This window comes from Olea europaea, unplaced genomic scaffold (genome assembly GCF_002742605.1).
Source record: "Olea europaea var. sylvestris unplaced genomic scaffold, O_europaea_v1 scaffold1687, whole genome shotgun sequence".
NCBI classification, from domain to species: Eukaryota; Viridiplantae; Streptophyta; class Magnoliopsida; order Lamiales; family Oleaceae; genus Olea; species Olea europaea.
In genome coordinates this window covers 31,816-38,713 of record NW_019234550.1, presented here as the reverse complement: position 1 = coordinate 38,713, position 6,898 = coordinate 31,816, and the positions used below count along the sequence as shown (strand labels likewise).

Below are 6,898 nucleotides of genomic sequence, written 5' to 3'. Positions count from 1 at the left end.
TACATAGATCTTTATATTAAAAAAATAATTAGAAACTGATTTTTTAAAAAAAAAATATTACCTGATTTTTCAAAAGTGTAACTCAAAAAATAGGGAAGTGATTTTCCAAGCATACAACTATTCGAAAAATCTCCAACAGTGGCCAGAGAACCCAGGCCTGATATCCTAGGTCAATATTCCTGAGAAACTATTGAAGAAATGAAGTTCGAAAATCAATGCTAAAAAATATTAACATTTTTATTTTCTTTTTTCCATTTACTGTTTAATGATATTAAGAACCACAGATACAAGGGAGGGGGGATGCTGCGAGCGTCCATGACCAGTACACAGCGATCTTTAACGAACACTATATATTAAGGCAAAAACTATATCAATACCAAACTTACTTGAAAGATACAATTAATATCGTCTAGTTCTCCATAAAGAAAATAAAGGCATGGCCCAGAACTCCAAAATTCAAAAAAAAGAAAGACTTGAAGACGCATAAGTCTCAAACAGATCCATAATGAAAGAATCATGTCACATAAACTCGGTTGATGTTCAATTCTTCCTTGATATTCCAAGCCTCTTGCGGAAATCCTCCTCCATGAGGGGAAGGCCTTCACTCAACTTGACCGTTGGTTCCCAGCCTAGCAACTCCTTTGCCTTTGTTATGTCGGGTTTTCTCTGCCGAGGATCATCTGGTGTATTCTCCACAGTTATGATTTTTACATCAGGATTGATAGTCTACAAAGTCCCATACATCGTGTGTTAGTTTCAGAGTCATTAAGTGGTTTGTGCTGGGAATGACCACCACTACAGAGTTGAAATGGAATATTTAATGATGTATCCAAAAAGAAGTACGAAAAGACTAATGCAGTCTAGATTCCCTTTGCCTGCTAGGATATTACCAAGTACAACCACAATGAGCACAAGTTTTAAAAGTTACCTCCTTGACAGTCTCGGCAAGCTCAAGCATTGTGAATTCACCTGATAAGAAATTCAGGATGAGAGAGAGAGAGAGATGCAATATGAATTCAAGATTGGCATTTCAGCACAAGAATTCTTTGTTGACAATCAAATGGCGATAATTATTTACCTGGATTCCCAATGTTGATTGGCCCAGTGTTATCTCCTTCCATCAGTCGAATAAGACCATCAACCTTCAACATCCCAGAGAAATTAGACAAAGTCCAGGTAAGATATTATTATGTGCTTCAAATTGAACAACCAAAATAATAGGATGCTCTGACATACCATATCAGAGGTGTCGTTGGGGGGTTTTAGGTGGTTTTTGTTGATTGTGCAGGTAGAGGTACTGGTGATGATGGTGGATTTTGCGACAATTTTGTTAGTGGTGTAGGTGGAGGTGTTAACTGTGGTAGTGGCGGATGGTGATGGTGATAGTGGCGGGGGGGGGGCGGGGGGGGGGGGGGGGGGGGGTGACATATATTTATAGTGAAGTGGCATTAGGAAAATGATAATATTATTGATAAGGGAATGGCAGCTTTGTAATGGAATAAGGGTTCACTCATGCATTTTGTAACGATATACATGGATAGCACCATTACATCAGGAAAATATTGGGGTCCCTTCCCCATAAATTTACATTAGAATCTTACCGGATCGCTTGAGCTATGAAATTGCTGACAACCCGGCCATCATCAATATTCATTCGCGGACCAAAGGTGTTAAAGATCCTTGCAATCCGTATTTCTGTTGAGTCACCATTTCAAATTGGTAAAAATGTTGAAATTAGATTATGCAGATATAAAGATAGCTAGTGAATACAAGGATTCCATAGCAGGTAAAAAAAGGGACTTATACCAATTCCATGCTGCCTGTGATAATCAAACATCAAAGTCTCAGCTACCCTTTTACCCTCATCATAGCAACTTCTAACTCCTGTTATGGACGTAAAATATAATCAGTATTCCGTAAAAGAATGCTCTTCATCTGTTGGTTCTAAAACCACCAGAAATTTAGTAACATGCTGAAGTATTAAGTGATACTCTCCTCCTGCATACAGATACTCATATATATATTCTATCAAATGCTAGAAAGGGTGAAAGAAGAATTCCAATAGTATGCAGACATTAAGGAATTGATTAAAAAAATAATCAAAAAGTTCAACTTCTTGCAATAGATATGAAACCTGATGCTGGAAAATGATAGACTTCAGCTCAGGTTTCCATGTCTAAGAGCACCATGCTTATAGAACAGGCTTAAAACAATATTCTCCCAGATTCCCACTCATTATTTAAAAAATCAGCCGCAACTTGCACTTTGAGGTGTCATGCAAGGCTTCGTTAAAAGCCTCGGTGCAAATGCCTTGAGGGCTAAGCCTCATGACAACCAGTGTGCCTTCCTAGTCCTGCCCTTTGGGTGCTTTTATATGCAACCTCATCTTTTGGGGCTGGTTATGCATAAACTAGTTTGTTTTGAGGATTTTCTGAGTTGTTTAGACAAAGCTTAACCTTAAAAATTAGAAATAGAAGAAAAAAATAGAGCAACAAAGTAAAGCACACCTTTCACTAGCCCCTTGCTGTAAAATGCTATAAGCCTCCAAGTGACAAATTTTTCTTGGTAGACATAACTTCACTATTTCCTTTTATATTTTTCCTGGAGTCTCTATCATATTATTTTTTTTTTCAAAAAAAGTTAAAGCATGCCAAACTGTTAAATTGTCGGTCAGTTGTGTAAGTAATTTCAGACTCAGTCTAGTCATGGATTAGTGGCCTTTCTATGCAATATCTACTTTATTATTTCCTATCTTATTATTCTATTTCATGTTTCTAGTTGCAAATTAGAGTTTTAACTTTATTCAAATATTATATTATTGACTTTTAAATGTTATGAAGTTAATAATGATAATATGATGTATCATTTTTCCTAAACTTTTTTAATTATTTTATTGGTTTATGTTGAGGCATATAACTTAGTTGCAAATTACTCCTCACGTCACAGAAGCAAAATGCCTCGATACCAAATTTAGCCTTTTCAAACATTGCTCCTGCTCACATGTCACAAGTTAGCATATAACAATCACCATACAGCAATTTAAATAGTTCTCAAGCATCTCTAAAACAGAACTTTTGGCAGATGAACAGATTATCTCTTTGAAACATTAGGTTTCAGGTACTGCTAAATGCGATCTTCCCTGCTCAATAAGAGCTTCTATCAAGATCGAATATTGAACTATTCTATTTTGGGGGAATCAAAATACCTATAGGGTTCACATTGCCCCAATAACTCTCATCCTGAGGATGCACAAGAGGGTCACCATAAACCTCTGATGTTGATGTCAGCAAAATCCTGTACAAATAGTACAAAATAGCCAAATCACACAACCATAAAAAACCAAACCAAATCTATTGAAAAACTGATTCAAACCTTGCTCCAACTCGCTTGGCAAGTCCTAACATGTTCAGTGTCCCAATTACATTTGTTTTTATTGTCTGTTAAACATCAGAGACAGAAGGAAAAGCCAGCATAAATGTCATCATCCAATCTTAAAGCATGTGTTTCCAGCAAAATAAGTAAGATATAGGAAAATATTTTGTAATGTAAAAAACGAGAGGACGAGGATAGATTATTCTCTGGTGACCAACCTTCACGGGATTGTATTTGTAGAAAATTGGGGAAGCTGGACAAGCAAGATGATATATCTGATCAACTTCAATCAGCAATGGCTCCGTGACATCTGCATAAAGAAGGGACTAACAGAGTAAGAAAGAAAGTGATTCACAGAAAAAGCTATGGTGTGGAGGAACCAAGGACACCCAGAATGCTCAGAGTGATAGAAGCCAAGGTGAAAGGACGGAGAGAGAGAGGGAGAGACGAAAGAAGAAATGGCAAAATGTTTCCAAGCAGACAATCATCCACAAAATTAGTCAAACTATTCATGAAGCATTTCGACTGAGGAGATCTTGTAATATTCAGAGACCTATCAGCTTCATTGTTGTGGAGCTAAAATAATAAATTGAACTGGAGAAAAAATTCTAATTGGTAAAACAACCAAAAAAGGCATATTCTCACATGACATTAAGAACAAAGAGAGGAGGAGAAAAGACTTGATGGTAATGTGCTTGATTGGAGTTGCGCAGTTTATTTGTTTGAGTACAAATTGTGCTGACTCCAGAATAATTTTTTTATAGAAAGATGACCAATAAATTTATGAAATCTTGTCTGACATATATACTGCATGATCCGAATGTGAGGAGGACAGCTAAATTATATTGGAGTGTAAACCGGAAAATCTTTATAAATTAAAAATGATAGAAAAGCCTACCATGACGAATAAGCTCAAATCTCGGATGACCAATCCATTGTTCTAGGTTGTCCTTTGAGCCAGTAAAGTAGTTATCCACAACAATCACCTGAGTAATATGAGATATATTTATGTAATGTTTGCCTAAAATGAATATGTGAATACAGAAATGTTATTTATCTTAGTGCAAAGGCTAATTTCCAAGAATGAGTGTTTGCCTAAAATGAATATGTGAATACAGAAATGTTATTTATCTTAGTGCAAAGGCTAAATTCCAAGAATAAGAATCAATCAACGTTTTTAGTTTCTGCATTCACCTCTGCTCCTGTAACAAATGATTGCACAGAAGTACTAACCTCATTCTTCTCATTTTCCATGAGCTTGTCAACTAGGTGAGAGCCAATGAATCCAGCTCCACCGGTAACCAAAATTCTCAAAACTAAGAAAAAGGAAAGGAAAAAAAAATTCTTAAAAAAAAAAAAAAGTGCCCCCCGGAAAAAAAAAAAAAAAGAAAAGAAACAAGATTCTTTCGCATTGGGAACCTCACTTCAAATTAATACATGGACATAACCATCGATCTCACAATGAACATAAGAAAAGTAGAGTCCCATTGCGGTTAACTGCACTGGACAGTCAGCATGGAACCATCACCATCACCACCACAAGAAAGGAAAAATAGATTTTGTAATCAAAATAGAAGGATCAAAGCAAAAAAGACTTTCAGTTTTTTTAATTCCAAGAGATAACAGTAGTTGATAACAGAATGAAGCTCTCATTGAGAGATCTATTAGTGATTGATACACCCCTGCTGACAAAGAAAGAAAGGAAGTTTCAGGCAATTGATTAAAAAAATATTTCCTTCCCTTTATTTAAAACATAGCAATAGAATGAAGCAGTGTCAGGCCTCTAAGATTATGATAAAGTTATTCTTTTCCATCCTATTGAAGAAAAGATCTTCAGCATAATGGTAGTACATTACAAACTGAGACTAAACTTGCAATAGAATCCTAAAACCAGTAATATTCAATCAAATACACGTATGAAAACTTTATGGTCAACCAGCGCTAACTGCAAAATTAGCGCGTGTTTGGGAATTGATTTAAATTAAACTTAAAGTGATTATAAGTTGTGGATCCTACATAATGTGTGGATAATGTGGGTAATAGTTGTAGGGGTCTTACAATATGTGCAAATAAAAAATATGTTGGACTAGAAGTAATTATAATTTAATCACCTCCCAAACATTAGTGAAACGTAACTAAAAGAACCATAAAATGTTTATCAAGAGCCAACCTGAATAGAAAGGAAAGATGTATAACATGGACACAATGAGATCTAAATTTTAAAAACCCAGCGTCTATCAGGAACCATAACGTACCTGAAAAAATTTCGCTTTTCTCAATGGTGAGGGCTCTGGGGGAGGCTTTGTAATAACATGGTTATCTCCATTGGATGCTTCCTTGGCCATTTCTTAGATTCCTCTGATTTCAAAACCAATTAGATCAAAATTAGCATCCTTAACCATATTATCCAGTACCACTCCAAAATACCCAAAGTTCAATGCAGAATTACTTAATAATGTAATAATACAATATAGAGAAACACAAAGGGGAAAAATGATTACAATCTCACTTGTATACTTTGTAACATCAAATTGCAGATTTGAAAAACTCAAAAGAAAAAAGAAAATCTCTCTTATTAGTATATTCCCCAAGGCCTCAAATTTTCTCTCGAAATTAACAGAAAGTAAAGTTTCAATTACAACACATAATTAATAATAATTCCAACCTAACTCTTCTGCACTAATGCAAATTAACAGACAGATCACCATCTCAAAACCCAAAACGAAGAATAAAAGAATTCTCTCTTTACAAAATGACATGATTTGGATACAGATAAACAAATTATAGCAAAGTAAACGAAGAAAAATCAGGAAAATCGAGATTCGATCACCTACTTTACTATATCAATTTAACACTTCACCTTCTGCGGAGTTGACAAAAAGGCTTAACCTTTATACACAAAATTTGAAAACCTTCAAAAAAAAAATGATCAAATGACCAGCAACTCAATTCAATTGTAAAATGCCATTACCAACAGGCAACCGACAGAAGCAAGAATCTTCAAGATTACGTAAAGCTGGTGCCGTAATCACTAATCAATATAGATCAAAAATCAGATCTACGTATAGGCTTTTATGAAGGTCTAATTAAGACGCAAAGAATCACAAGCATTTTATTAACTACCGATTTTGATAATAATTCTGCTGGTTCCAACGGAGACCAGATTTATATATTAAAAAATAGGAAAAATGGCAGATAAGAGCGGGGCTGATACTAATAGTAAATTAATAAATTTTGCTTTGGAGTTTACAGGTATTTAGTGAGGTAAGCTCGGGTCGGCTGTTGATCTCGAAAATTGGATCCTCCACGTGGTCAATCGATAGTCACTCTACGTATTCCTTCTTGCGCACACTCAACGCACGGTCAGATGCACATGATCGGAACCAGCGGGAGTGACGGCGACCGTATACACTCCGACGATCAAATTAGGCTCAGGCGATCGGAACAGTATCAAAGTTGTACAAAATAGTGGGGAGGAGACTATATGTTTACTTGTTATGGAGTGTTAAGTAAAAAGAGTTTCATT

General features: G+C 35.6%; 1 pseudogene; it reads right to left on the bottom strand.

Annotated features, from left to right (window-relative positions):
• Nucleotides 1-335: 335 nt before the first annotated feature.
• On the bottom strand, nucleotides 336-6,578 carry LOC111377605 (annotated as a pseudogene).
• Nucleotides 6,579-6,898: the final 320 nt, after the last annotated feature.